This window comes from Triturus cristatus, chromosome 7 (genome assembly GCF_964204655.1).
Source record: "Triturus cristatus chromosome 7, aTriCri1.1, whole genome shotgun sequence".
In the NCBI taxonomy this organism is placed as follows: Eukaryota; Metazoa; Chordata; class Amphibia; order Caudata; family Salamandridae; genus Triturus; species Triturus cristatus.
The window spans coordinates 945,842,811-945,857,738 of NC_140590.1; the positions used below are offsets into that span (position 1 = coordinate 945,842,811).

The 14,928-nt window shown below is 50.4% G+C and overlaps 1 protein-coding gene across 6 annotated transcripts in view; it reads left to right on the plus strand.

The window, feature by feature from the left end:
- Positions 1-14,928, plus strand: part of LOC146810895 (uncharacterized) — a 403,292-nt gene that overhangs the window by 165,567 nt on the left and 222,797 nt on the right. For all 6 annotated transcript variants that reach the window (XM_085617937.1, XM_085617940.1, XM_085617938.1 and 3 more), the window contains one exon: positions 677-703. The gene's annotated coding sequence lies outside the window, so the exon portion shown is untranslated. The remainder of the gene's footprint in view (positions 1-676; positions 704-14,928) is intronic.

Below are 14,928 nucleotides of genomic sequence, written 5' to 3' on the forward strand. Positions count from 1 at the left end.
AAATGCTTGAGACGCCCAATACAAAGTGCCTTTTGTTAGTTGGTCCCCCGGGAAATATTCGATGCAAAAATTCTATGACAGAAGAACTAGAAGCAGTGTTAAATTCTGTACCAGGGCATAAAGCCATCGCCTTTCTTATGTAAGTTAATAGTCCATTAAAATGTTTGCACCATAAAATGTCTCTCAGCGGTGAACAGCAGCTTACGGAACTGAACGAAAGGCTTGGGAAGCTCAAGCAGTCCCAAAACCAGCTCTCCTGCCTGCAGTCACCAGGAAGGAAATCTCTCGGATTGCTAGCTAGCCAAACAATGGCTAGTGAGATTCAACACCCACACGCATGGCATATTCGCTCAACCGTAAGCGTGCCACCCCAGACACCCTCAGTGTCAATGTCCGTGTTGTTTGGGCTTGATGCCTGTGTCTGGATCCACACATTGCCAGTGGTTCCTGACCTGCTCCAGTTCTCTGGGGCTCCGGGGAGGAGCTGTCTTGTAGGAACCCATGCTCTCCTGCTACATGGGTGGGAGTCATGTCTAGGCCTGCCATTTCGTTGTGTGTCTGATTTCAGTATATTCTCGCTTGCGCAGTCAATATATGGCAGTGGATGATCTGTGTTTGAAAATTGTGAGTGTGCGCTAAGCCCTCTGTTCCTGTTTCCCCTTTCTGTTCCTTCCAGGGAGAGCAGGGTGACATCGGGCCACGGGTGAGTACTGGACAAACATAAATATTTGTGTTATGTTGTGTGTCTGACTTGTACACTAATGTATTTGAGTCCACTCGAGCTGGATTGTGAAATGGTTTGTATTGTATAGCCCTGAGCATGCGGATGAAATGTGTACCTTTCTTTGAGTCAATTCTTGAAGCACTTTCTTTACAAAGTATTAACATTTTATTGATTTGAAGTTGATGTGTGTTGTAGTTATAATATATTTGAAGAAGTAAAAAGTACTTGAATATTTGAACATAATCGATATTAACCGCCCTTCGTTTAAACACCGCAACAGTGTGAGTATTGTACAGTTCTCAGTTTTATCATGGCTGCGGCTGTTCGATAGCTGTTTTATTTGTTCGTCACGTTTCACCCTGATAACATGTAGGCTTACAATATTTGTCAACGGTCTGCAGGTCACATAAGGCTTTAATACTGTTTTACTCGGATATGTGCGGAGGGCGCCAGGTTTCCCTGCGGTCTGGACACCGATTAATAAGCGGGGCCCGCGCGCCGCAGTGAGAGTGATCGGAGCACGTGATGTGTATCTGGTGTCCAAGTCCTCCGTCATGTCCGCGAGGCATGTACGCTGCTTTGAACCGAGGTCTCGTGTCTTTACTTGGAGGTCAAGAATGCTCCCTGCTTTTGAAGCTTCCATTTCAAATGAAGCTGTATCTTTTCATGTGGCCTCGTTTGTCAACGCAGACTTTTTTTTTTTTGTTATAAAGCGAGTGAACCAAGTCTGTCATACGACGATGTTAGGTCAAGCTGGCGGGCAATGGGTGATATTAGAGGCGAGCTGGGACTAAGCGGCCACCTCCATTACCTCTTTATTAGTCTTCCTTGCCACATGACTAACGAAGTGAGCTTCAGCTCCACAACAGAACCCTCCAAAGCCAAAGTTAGCCTCCAATGCCTCCCATCCCTTCCCAATATCGCCGACCCATACACCCCATGACCACTATAAGAGGCGGGCCGGCCCAACCCTACAGCCTGTTTTTTTAGTTCTGCGCACGTTTACTCTACAGATGCGCCGTCAGGTAAGTGGTGCCTGCTTTAGCAGGCATGTGGGTCTAGGGTTGCAGGTCCTGCTCTAGCAGACCCTGGGATCTTGGACCTCTTTCCCCCCTTCCTTCAACCAGTGTGTTTGGGCCGGTTAGGCTCTGCTTCAGCGAGCCAAGGGTTAACAGGGGGGGTGATCGGGATATGGAAGGTGGGGGCCGGCGCTCTGCCGCGCCCCCGCTCGCTTGTCTCTCTGTGCCTGGTTCCTGCTCTGTGCCTGATTATTTCCGCCTGCCTGCCCATCGAGGCGCTACGGCGGGCGACGGCGGTGCTGCGCCGCGTCTGTGGGCCCGCTGTTTTTGATTTGATGTGGCTCTCCTACTTTGCGCCCGCTCAGGGTTCCCGCTCTGCCTTCCGCCCTTCTCTGGGTCCGGCGTATATTCCCTTTGATTCGCGCCGCCCACCTGCCCATCGAGGCGCTGCGGCAGACGGCAGCAGTGCTACGTGGGGTTCTGTGTGCCCCGCTGTTGTTGTTTGATGCTTCTTGCACTCATAAAGCCCGGCGCTCATTCCCTTTGGTTCACGCCGCCTGCCTGCCCATCGAGGCGCTGCGGCGGGCGGCGGTGGTGCTGCACGGCTGTTTGACCCTTGCTCTTACTGGTTCTCCACAGCGTTCGGGCTCTCTGCCTTCCACGCGGTCCGGGCATGTGTAACGCCTGTTCTCAGGCTCGTCCTCAAGATTCAGAGTCGGGTGCGCGTTCCCGCCCTGGCAAGTGTTGCCGGTCAATTTCGGCGGCTGGCCCCCCCCCATTTCTGCCTGCTTATTTACTCGGGGATCCTTCGTCTCAGTCTTGGCTGTGATTTCCCGTGTTTGCTACTTGTCTTTAGCCTGCGCTTTTGCTGTGTTCCTTGTTCTGGCCATGGAGCAGGGGGATGCCCCTGTGGGGGCAGGCGCAGCCTCCCAGGCTCCTGCTGAGGCTGTTTCCATGCAGTCTATTCAAGAGATGATCCAGGCTGCGGTGGTGGCTGCTTTTGCGCAGCGCAAGTGTGGGCAGGGGCCCTCTTCCCCTAAGCATCATCGCATGGATCCCCTTCTGGTTTCTAATGCTGAGGGGAAGGGAGGAGGATCTCCGGGGGTGCTATGTCCAGGGTCAGGAGTTGCGGGATGTGCTCCTGCACATCAAACAGAACTTGGCTTTTCCGGCTCCGGTGGCTGAGGAGCTCTCAGAGATCTTCTTCTTGCAGTCCCAACGCAAGGAGCCGGAGTCACTGCCTCTTCATACCTCCGTTAAGAAAGTGATCGAGGGGGAGTGGATTTAGATAGATAAACAGGCCTTCCCAAGGTACCTGGCGAAGCGCTACACCATCCAGGACTTTGCCAAGGATTTCCCTCCCTCTGTGAAGGTGGACTCTCTGATGGCAGGGCTTTCCTCGCAGGGGTCCATTATTTCCGAGGATGCCTCTCCCTAGGACCCTGTTGACAGGCTGGTAGAGGCCGTGGCCAAGCGGGCCTACTCGGCGGCCAATTTTTCCATACCGGCCTCTGCCTACTTGTCTTACACGGTGCAGTCCTTGTTAAAGGATTTTCAGTCCTTGGCGGAGCTACTGGACCAGGGGGCAGATGTGGTTCCCACCCTGGCTCTGAGGGAGCAGCAGACTCTGCTCCTGTCGAACATTTCCTTCGACACCTTGGGAGCCTCTGCCGCGGCTGGTGGTGCCGCTATTCAGGCCCGGCGGCTGATATGGTTATGCCACTGGAAGGCGAAGGCTGCCCAGAAGGCTTTGCTGATAAAGATCCCCTTCTCAGGGGCGAAGTTGTTCTGGTCACCTTTGGAGGACATGGTGAAGAATTCGGCTGAGGACCGGAAGCTGCTGGCTCCCCTCAGGTCTTCCAAGGCCCACTTCCCGGGCCCTAAGAGGGCGTTTTCCACCTCTTCCACGGCTAGGGGCAGTGCGCCCTTTCGAGGTAGCGGTCGCGGCCGGGGCATCTCTTTCTTCTCCAAGTCCGGGCCTCAGCCTGCAGCTTCCGCCTCTGAGCCCACGTCCTGAATATCTTCAGGCCCGCTGGGTGGGTTCCCGGTGGGCGGACGACTCCGCCACTTCCTTCCGGCGTGGGAATCCTCTATCTCAGACCTTTGGGCTCTTCAAATCGTGAGAGAGAGTCTGTCCATCACCTTCAGTTCACCTCCTCCAGACGCCTTCTGCGCTACCCCGCTGCCTTCCTCTTCAGTCAAACGGGTGGCCTTGCTCGCCAGCATCCAGGACCTCCTCGTCAAGGGGGCCATTCGTCCTGTTCCTCCATCTCAGAGAGGTTTCGGCCTCTACTCCATCCTGTTCCTGGTAAGGAAGGTGTCTGGGGACTTTCACCTGTCTTGGACTTAAAGCGGGTGAATTCTTTTATTCCTCACACTAAGTTCAAGATGCTTTCTCTGCAGGAGATTCTGCCGCTGCTGGTCCAGGGGGAGGTGGTTGCTTCGCTGGACCTATTGGATGCATGCCTCCATGTGCCGGTTCACCTGACGTCTCAGCCTTTTCTCCGGTTCTGCGTGGGGGGGCTGCCACTACCAGTTCCAGGTACTTCCTTTTGGTTTATCATCTGCCCCAAGGGTGTTCACCAAGATTCTGGCACCCTTGGTGGGCATTCTCCACTGGGAGGGGATCAGGGTGTTTCCATACCTGGATGACTGGTTAATTTCTGCCTCTTCTTTCTCAAAGGGGACGCTGCACGACCGGAGGGTCTGCGAGGTTCTCTCTACCAACGGATTCCTGATCAACCTGAGTAAGTCCCACCTGACTCCCACCCAGGACTTGGTCTTCATTCCGGCCGTTTGGACATGCTCCTGGGGGAGGTGTTCTTGCCTCTGGAATGCCGCAATGTCTTGTGCCGAGATCTGGGAGCTCTTCTGGGGCGGGAGTCGGCTCCTGTGAGTCTGTGGTTGAGAGTTCAGGGGTTAATGTCTGCCACCATCAATGTTCTCCCCTGGGCCCGCCTCCACCTGTACCCCTTGGTCAATCACCTTCTGTCTCTCTGAGATCCCTGCTCCAGGGACTACGAGGTTTCGGTCCTGGTGTCCCCCCAGATTCGGTCCGACCTAGGCTAGTGGACTCCCACCTCTCGGGCGTTCTCCCTTTTCTGGTCTCCCCATCCCGGGTGGTCACGACCGATGCCAGTCACCTCAGCTGGGGGGCAGCCTTGGGGTCCTGGTCGGTTCAGGGTCACACTGCTCCTCCAACTTCCGTGAGATGAAGGTGGTCCTGCTGGCTTGCCGGGAATTTGCTCCCTCTCTCCGGGGTCATCATGTCTTGGTTCGTACAGACAACCAGATGGTGAGGGTTACATCAACTACCAGGGGGGTTGCCGGGTGCGCTCCCTGTGGTTGCTGTCCCGGGAACTGTTGTCCTGGGCGGGGGGTACGGTTTTGTCTCTCAGGGCGGTTTATCTCCCGGGGTCGGAGAATGTGGTGGCGGACCATCTCAGTCGGGTGTTCCCTCCGTTGACTGCCCTCACCTTGACACCTTCGGTCTTTCGGCATCTGGTGGCCTTCCCCGGGTGGACCTGTTCGCAGAGTTGGGCAATGCTCTCCTGCCTTGCTTCTGTGCTCTCCATCTGTGTCCGGGGGTTTGGAGGGTGGATGCTCTGTCTTTCCCTTGGCCTCGGGTCTCCTGTATGCCTTTCCCCCCTTTCCTTTGATTCTTCATGTTCGAGGTGGCGGTTCTGGACTTTTGGCCGATTCCGGATCACCCATTCCCGTTGCGGGGTCCTCCGCTCCCCAGGGCGGTGTTGCGCCGGCTCCATCTGCAGGCTTGGCTGTTGAGCGGATTACCTTGTTGGCTCAGGGGTGTTCTCCTGGGGTGGTTGCCTTGCTGCAGGGTTCCCGGAGGTCTACGACCTTGCTGTCCTATCCCTGTCACTGGTCCTCCTTTTCCCGTTGGTGCGGGCTGCAGGGCTCCGACCCAGTGTCGGTGGACCCCATTAGGGTTCTGGACTTCCTGGCGGAGGGTTTTTCCTTGGGGTTGGCTCCCTCCACTCTGAGGGCTCAGTGGGCTGCCCTGCGGGTTTTCCGCATTCCGGATCTGGACAGGCTAGATTCCTTGGTGGCTCGCTTGCTGCGGAGCTGTTTCCTGCGGCGGCCTCGAGCTGTTTGCCTGGCTCTTCCTTGGGATCTTCCTTTGGTCCTGCGGGCCCTGCAGGGTCCCCCCTTTGAGCCCCTTCAGTCTGTGGATCTTAAATTCCTCACGTTCAAGGTGGTTTTCTTGGTGGCCATTGTCTCTGCTGGCCACATGGGTGAGTTGGGGTCCTTTCTTCGGTCTCCTCCTTTCTTGTGGGTTTTGTCAGACCGGCTGGTCCTGCGACATGATCCCCGTTTTCTGCCCAAGATTCCCTCCCTGGCTAACCGCTCTCATGAGGTGTCTTTGCCTTCCTTTTCCCCTGAAGTGGATGTCTCCCTGTCCTTGCTGGATGTCAGTCATGCGGTGGACCCGCACTTCCTCCTTTTGTCAGTGTGACAGTTGGTTCATGACCTTTGGTCCGGTCCGTTCTGGGCACAAGCCCTCTGTGTCTACTTTGAGTCGCTGGCTGAAGCAGGCTATCCTGCTGGCCTACGAGTCCCAGGGTTCTGACCTCCTGGGGTATGTCCAGGGACGTTCCACCCGGAGCGTTTCTGTGTCCTGAGCCTCTTTTAAGGGTGTGTCCACTGAGGAGATCTGCAGGGAGGTGACTTGGTCATCTCTGCACATGCTCATGGAACATTACCGGGTGGTCCTGGCTGGCTCTCCTCCTAGGGGTTTTGCGGGGACTGTTCCGAGTGCAGGTTCTGCAATCCCTTCATTGGTCCCATGGCTGGTCTGTGTTTCTTCATACGATGGATTAAAATGATGTATGGTTATCATGTTCCGCCTTGGTGGTGGTTTCTTGTGTACCACGAAGCCTTTTGGCTTGGGTATGTGCTCACTTCATTAGTCATGTGGCGAGGAAGACTAACGAGGAGGTAATGCCCCAGTTACTTACCAGTAATCTTCATTACTCCGAGTATAGTCTTCCTCGCCACATGAATTCCCGTTCCTCCCTCCCTGTCTGGCTATCAGCTTCATGTTTGGGCTTGGTAGTTGTAGGGTTGGGCCGACCCGCCTCTTATAGTGGTCATGGGGTGTATGGATCGGCCATATTGGGAAGGGATGGGAGGCATGGGAGGCTGACTTTTGCTTTGGAGGGTTCTGGTGTGGAGCTGGAGCTCACTTCGTTAGTCATGTGGCGAAGAAGACTATACAAGTATACTATATAAGTAACCAGGACATGACTACATTACCGTGACACAACGGGCACAATGCACTCTGGCCATTGCACTGCGCTCACAGCAGCATGGGTTAGCCTGCTACTGCAAGAGAGCGCGTATGAGCTCGGCAGGGTCGAACTGGCCTGGAGGGCATTCAGGCAGTGTCTGATGGGCTGGTCTGACAGGTCAATGTATGGCCTGTTTTTGGGCTGTTGATGTGCCTGTTTTATGGTCTGCGGGACCGGTTTTTACTGTTGATGTTAAAACAAACATTACCTGCCTTTAGTAAGCTCACATCCATGCAGTGTTCCATGCTTTGTAAAAAAACTGATACAGCATGTCTTTAAAAGTTCAATAATGCCTCAGTTTGCAAACAAGGGCCACTAATTTAGCTATCTAATTCACCAAAGGGGGAGCACTTTGATTTTGGTGCCAGGGCCTATTTTCTGTGCCAGTCCGACTCTAGGGCTCGCCTGTGCCTCTGTCCAGCAAGCTTGCCAAACAGGAATGCCACTCAAACAGCATGCATGTTTGAGATGGTCTACGACCAATCAGCTGGGAGCAGAAACGCAGGGCCCAACCACTTTTTTAAGAAAACGACACTGGCCTTGCAATTTAGAGGTTTTCAGAAAAAAAGGTGGGTGAACACAATGTTTCTGCTCCCAGTTGATTGGTTCTTCCATTGTAATTTACAAATATTACAAAAAGTGTACCTTTTTAATGGACTGATTAAGGCAATCATATATTATCAAATTCAGAAAATGTCTAATTTCTCATTTTTCGAAATATGGCCCATATAACGTCAGGCTCCACGTACCCCGTTCCATTTCTCCTGCATTTTGTGCATAATCCATTCTACCCAACCCAGTGGGGTCTTGTCCCACAGTAATCCTTTGAAAGGTTGAACCACCCTGTGGTACAATCATTTCCTGCATTAGCCTTGCATCCTGCCTGGTTCAGCATGTTTATAATTGTGGGTGTCTGGTTCCACCAACCCCGATAATTAGTCACAGGGGCTGTCTTCTCTGTGGGCTAGTGTTTATCCCAAGGTGTTTATACCTTCTCAGCCTGGGAATTATGGATCTCACAAAATGTAAACCAAAAAAGAGGATAAGTCACAGGGGTGAGATTGTCAGAATGAATGACATACATTTCAACTAGTGAAATATGATTATTTACAATCGGAGGTGGTACCACAAGTTCCATAACGAGTGACAAATGAACACATGTAATGGTGTTTCATGATAGCCCATGATGCAGTCGGAACTACAAAGACATGCCCTATTTAAGGCACTATATTTTTATTGGACACATCTCGAGTTTGCAGAGACAGAGTACCATTAGCAACTAGGAGCCGTTGAACTATGCAAGTTTACATGCACTCTATGAAAGCAAGAGCCGGGAGGAGGCCCGCTGTAACAGGCCAGTCAACCAGACGTCATCCGTGATGAAGTTCACGGTAGACTCTAGAAGAAGAACTTGGAACTAGTAGCTTACTGTATACACAGAAGATCTTGAGAGACCATGCCAAATACTCTTTTAAATTTTTTTTCTAGTTTGGTAGCAGGAATGTAATCGAAATATATCGAAAAATTTACAGTGTTTGGGTTTCTGTAGAGCTTTATAGCAGCTTCATCCACAACACGTAAACAAGTTAAGAAACCTATGGATGTAATCCATGGGCAAGAGGGAAGGGTGAAATGGGGTTAGAAAGTTAGAACTTTGGTAGCTGGGTGGCAATGGAGGTCATTCTCAGGGACAGTGATTTGCATTAACGTTCAACTAGGTCACTGTTGAAATATATATCTTGATTTCAGTTTTTGATGTAGCGCACCAAAACCCTAGCGGAGATTATCTGAGCGCTTTACTTTGGATCATGTATTTCAAGACAAAAGGTGTAGTTAAGAAATTAGCCAGGTTGATATGCAGATGATCAACATAAAAAGACCTGGTTATATAACACACATATAAATCAGAATTGTAAGCGAGAGTCACACCATTTCTTTTTGAGTGAGATAGGATTTGATATTTAGTCTTTTGCCCCCATGTGTGTCTTTTTTTACACTATAAAACCTATCAAAAACAGGCCAATATTATCTTAGTTTCCTTCCCTTAAGCACAACAAAAGGCAGAAACTTGGTGGTGCAATGTGGTGCACAATGATATGACCCTATCAAATCTGCAACATGTTTCTTAACATCTATACGTGTCTTGAGGGACGATTGAATGCCTTTTACTAAGGTTTCGTGAAACTAATCCATTGGTACTGGAGAATATAGTACTGTACTTATGACGAATATTTGTATTCTTGAGGAAACTGGTAAATACATTTGAGGTGAACTGTGTACCATTGTCAGATATAATACTTCCAAGGAATCCTTGTTTTCTAAAAGTGTCCTGCAAAAACTCAATTTCCACTCCAGAATCGATCTGAGAGACCCATTTCAACACCACCCACTTAGAAAATAACCTACTACAACTAAAATGTGCACCTTTTGCACTTGAAATACCCTCATATGGACCTAACCCATCAATAGCCAGGTTTTCTAATGGCTTCTCAGGCACCGACGAATGTAGCAGGTTGGAACGTTGCATTTTATGAACCTTTTCTGAATCAACACACAACAAACAATTGTTTACAAAGTTAATAACATCATTACCCATTTAAGGCCACCAAAACAGATCACTCACTTTCTTAATAGTATCTGTTTGGCCTAAGTGCACCAAACGGGCAACTGAGATCAGTTTTTCTGAAGCCAAGCGGTGGTACAAATGATTCACCTTTCAAAATCAAATCATTAAGAGTCAACACACCTCTAACTTTCCAGTACCCACTAAGCTCTTTAGACAGTGAAACATTTCCAATGGCCATCCTTTGACAATATACTCTCTCATAACCTCCATTGTTTCCTCCTCCAAAATGGCCTTTATCCACTCTTCTATAGACACCAGATGTGCCATGAAAGTACCCCATCTTCAACAGTCGCTACAACACGTTCTTCTTGGGGAAATACATTCCTCATGGGCTGCAATTCACTTGATAGCCTAGACAAACAGCCCGCTCTCACGTTTTGTAATCCAGGTATATAAACAACTGTAAAGTTATACTCCTATAACTTTGCAAGCAAACTTACTTGCCTAGACGATGCCTTTCCTACTCCATTTTTGTACAACAAAGATATCAAGGGTTTGTGGTCCATCTTCAATTGAAAAGGTTTAACCCACAGGTATGTTTTGAAATGTTCTATCCCCCATGCACATCCTAGTGTGAGAAGTTGGCCTGGTATATGCTGACCACTAATTAAAGTGGGCACCTTGTACCAGTCCAAACAACCCTTATTGATGATTAGGTTAAAGACAACCTTTATTGAAAGCTATCCTAGTAGTAGCTATGGAGAGCAGCCTTCAGGCTAAGTCTCGAAGGATTGTAAAGCAGCTTGTTTTACCAGTGTATAACCTCCTGAATGACCAAATGAAAGGAGAACCACACAAGGAATATATAAAATATATGTATTTATTACTAAACACTCACTACTAACCTCTTTATAAGATTAGAGAACAACGCACACAATATTTAATCACTAGAACAACAGTAAATAGCACAATACACAGCGGGCTCCAGGGGGAGACCGAATCCTATACTAAGAAAGTGGTACAACAACCACGACTTGACTAGACACAGTGTCTAGAGCATATAGAATCGCTGGGACCCCAAGGAACCACCCAAGGTAGTGACACAGGGGACCCACGGAGGACGGGTGCAGTGTGAGAACACAGACGCGAGTTCCGTACAACTCTATGGGAAAGTCACGGTTGGCATTTTAAAGATTAAGGACACTTCAGAGAGGACTTCAAGCAAACCCAGTTAAACATAGAAGGTTCTAAGGCCAGCACCATTGAGAGTACTGAGATACCCGTGTTATCTATCCCAGAGGAGGCGAGTGCATAGGGGTCAAGTGATGTCGGAAACCTTCGTCGTTTTCAATGGCGTGATGCTGAAAAGTGCTGCTGCCGGGAAGATGAAAAGTGTCCGGTGTGATCCAAGCCTGGATCGGACATGAGAAGAACCTGAAAGCAGAGGGGACAGAGTCTGGGTCACTCCACAGTGACCATGGGCACGTTAGACGAATGCCCATCGATGTCGGGTGCTTCAGGTGAGATGAGGTGAAGGTTGACTCTGCAGCCACGGGGACCAGGAGACGTCGACAGTGACCAAAGTCCAGAGGTGAGCTGTCCCACGAAGGTTGTCAAGTGCTGGGGGGGTCAGTGTCCGGATTGAACACCAACAAGCCTAGGCAACTGCATCCCACGCGGTCAGAGGAAAGATGCTTCGGTGAGGACCAGCAAGGTCCTGGAGACTGTCCAAGCTTTGGAGAGTCAGGGTACATCTGGAGCAACCAGGAAAGGCCACGGAAAGTTAAAGTTACCTTCTCAGGGTGTGGAAATTTAGCGTGCAAACTGAACATTATCTGCGCCATCTTGCCTCTCCCCAGCGCCACGCACAACGAATGCACGGCCGCCATTTTAGGCACCCCGCTCTCTCCCCGCTCACTCTCGACCGCCAGCGTTTTCCCTTGGCGCTGCAAGCATCCCCCGCGCGCCGGCCACCCCCGCTCTCTCATACAGGCCATAAACCCTCTCCTTCTGCGCGACCCTGCTACGGAACCACTTCCAACCGACAACCCATACATGGTCATGCCTCTCCTTTGATAACCCCCTTCCTCTGCGCCCCATTGTCTGAACTGGTCCCAGGCCATCACCTAGCCCTGCGGATGCAGTTTACTGCCCCTACTGTAAGGGAAACACCCCACATCAAAGGGATTACAGTAGATCAAAGCCCCTACCCCCTGAGACCCGGCCAGTTGCACACACCCCCGGGAATTAGCGGAATTCCCTACTGCGCGATAGCCATCTCCCACTGCGGGTAGGGTGGGAACTTCTACTGTATCTATGTGTGGGATCGGATCTGAGCCGGGGCTTCAGGGGATGTTCTTTCAGGCATCAAGGGAATCTCAAGAATGTACTATGTGTAATAAAGCAATAAACCAGTGTATAAGAGACCAGGTCTCAGAGATGCAGTTAGAGCACCTCGTGACGATACCTTGCTGTCTGATCTGATGTGTTCTGCTCCGACGGAATAAAACTTTGTTTCCTGCCTTCCAGTCTCCGGCGCCTGCCTCTTTTATTGGTAAATTATCGAGTGGTATGAGAGGCGATTACCGCCGGGCAAATACTTGAAAGATTATCAACTGAAACTGCCGCTACCATTTAACAATTGGCGTCCCAAACGTGGGGCCCATCAGCGACACGTGGATCCAGTGGGAGAGGTCCCGACGACAGAGTGAACGACTGCAACGATCGGGAGAGCTCCTGCCCAATAGACCCTCGTCTGGCAGCCGATCATCCGAACTTCACTGGTTCCGAGCAGACCTCTCTCGAGTGATCTACGGTCCTGACTGGGAACCATCAGGAGTGCCGCGGCAAATACGGAGAATAGAGGACGATCGGGCGCTGGAGGCGGAAGACGAGAAACTGTCCACGCGGTCCGGGTAAGGTCGTGAAATACGACAAAAGTGCGAAATAATTGATTGATTGTTTGAATACTAGTATTGCTCATTGATTATGCTCATTGATTGTTCTCTTTGAGATATTCGCTGTCTACAAACGGGGAGGAGTAGAAATACTCTCTCTCTCTCCCTTTGCAGATGGTGAAGGGTAGGTAACGCAGACTTTTGTCCCCGTTGAAACCCGTCGTGCCTATCTTTATCTCCCCATTGATTGATTGTCCGAACATTGATTGTTTTGAAGAATAGTACTTTTTGAGATATTCTCTGTTTGCAAATAACGTAGAATAGGAATATTCTGTCTAGTCTTTGCAAATAGTGAAGGGTAGGTAACGCAGACTTTTGTCCCCGTTGAAACCCGTCGTGCCTATCTTTATCTCCCCATTGATTGATTGATTGATTGTCCGAACACTAGTTGTTCGATATTGGTTCTTTGGAGGTATTCTCTGCTTACAAATAACGAAGAATAGAGATATTCTGTCTAGTCTTTGCAAGCAGTGAAAAGATAGGTAGTGCTGACTTTTGTCCCCGTTGAAACCCGTCATGCCTATCTTCTCCCCACTGATTGGTAGTTGGTTCTGCCCGGACCGCTTATTAGAGGTGAACCATCCGGCTCCACTGGAAGGCACCCCTAATAAGGACATGTTCACTAAATATGGACTAGTCGCCGTAGCTTATAGCAAGCTGTGGCATAAATATACCAAGAAGGACCCCGAAAGTCAGTGGCCACTGATGGGATCCTTCGACGACCGCAAGATAGAAGCGCTAGAAGTAGCTCTGCGTAGCAATAAGACGACGCCTACTATGCTTGACAGTATTGGCATGTGGCGCAAAGAAGCGACGCAACGGAAAAAGAGGGAAGAAGTAAAAGCAGAAAAGGAATTACGAAAGGCAGCTCACCTAGCCGCTAAAAAGTTAGAAGAAGACATAAAGGAGAGAAGGGAAACTAAACTAAGACAGGAGCCCGAAACCTCAGGCCAGTACGCTGTTAGGACCCCTTCTTTGCTCTACCCTGTATTGTCCTCCAAGCAGCAAACGAATGACGAATTACTGTTAGGTCCCCCGACCATTTACATGCCCCCTCCGTATGCACCCTCCCAATCGGTAGTGCAACACCCACAACCCCCGAACACGAACGAAAGCAGTACAGGGGCCTCGGCCCTCACGGCCTCCGCGCCGGCTGAGCCTCTTGTACTGAACCTAACGTCGACTACAACGCTAGACGACCATGAGATAGGAAAGAAAGAGTCCACCAGAATGAATCGGTTAACTAAAGATGAACGAGCAGGAATTGACAAGATAGTAGGGACGCTGGTGGAGCGAAAAGAAAGTGAGGAGTATATAACGGACGTGTATAAATCGTATGCCGACAGCCGCAGACGACACTTCGTCGTACGGCTCTGTTATCACACCCTGAATACATATGAGGATAGGTACCACGATAAAGGTCCCGAAGGCCTAGCGGCCCTATATAGGAAGGTAGACATTGGGGAAGAAAGAGAGGGCGATGTAACGAACCTCTTCACTCGTACACTCGAGGTCTACCGACACCTTAAAGAACATGGACAGACAACCAAAACAGAAACCCCCATAGCAACTAAGCCCCAGGGAGGAAGGGCCGATGCCATGATGCCCATTAAAGAAGCTGCCCCCTATTGGGTCCCCCCACGGGGTCAGGGAACGCACGACGACATCAACCACCAAGATGCGAAGGGAAGGGTTGTATATAACTGGGTCTACCAGCCGTGGGACCGGCAAGATATTTTGACCTTTAGAAAGACCCTACCCGACTTGAGAAAGAACCCGACTGCCTTCTACACTGAATTAGGCACAGCCTTAGGCTCAACGATAATGACGTTAGCAGATATCGACTTGTTCTTTGGGCTATGTCTGCCGGCTGATGTGTGGAAACAAATCCGGAAAGTTGACCACGCTGAGCCGTTCGGATATACCTGGGTACAACTCGATACCATAGATAAACAGCGAGAACCTGGACAGAAACCCCCGAAAGCCATCTTAGAGCTCCCAGACAAGATTGTACAAAAGCTGAAGACTTTAATCCCAGAAAGAAAGGTAGACTGGTCGATAGTGACGGCTTGCCGCCAGAAACCCCAGGAGGATGTGTCTGAATACTTCTCCCGATTCGAGACTGTGTTTTCCGATTACAGTGGCCAAGACATGACCACCGCAACCGGACACCACCTCTTTGTCCAGAATTATGTAAAGGGTCTGTCTCAAGAAGTCTCCCAGAAGCTACAGACCAGCGAGAGTAGTTGGGCAGCCTCCAAACCCGCAGCAATTCTCCAGATGGCCCAATACTACGAAAATCAGAAGAACGAGAACGATAGGGCGTCAGAGAAGAAGAAAAAGGAATTAAAGG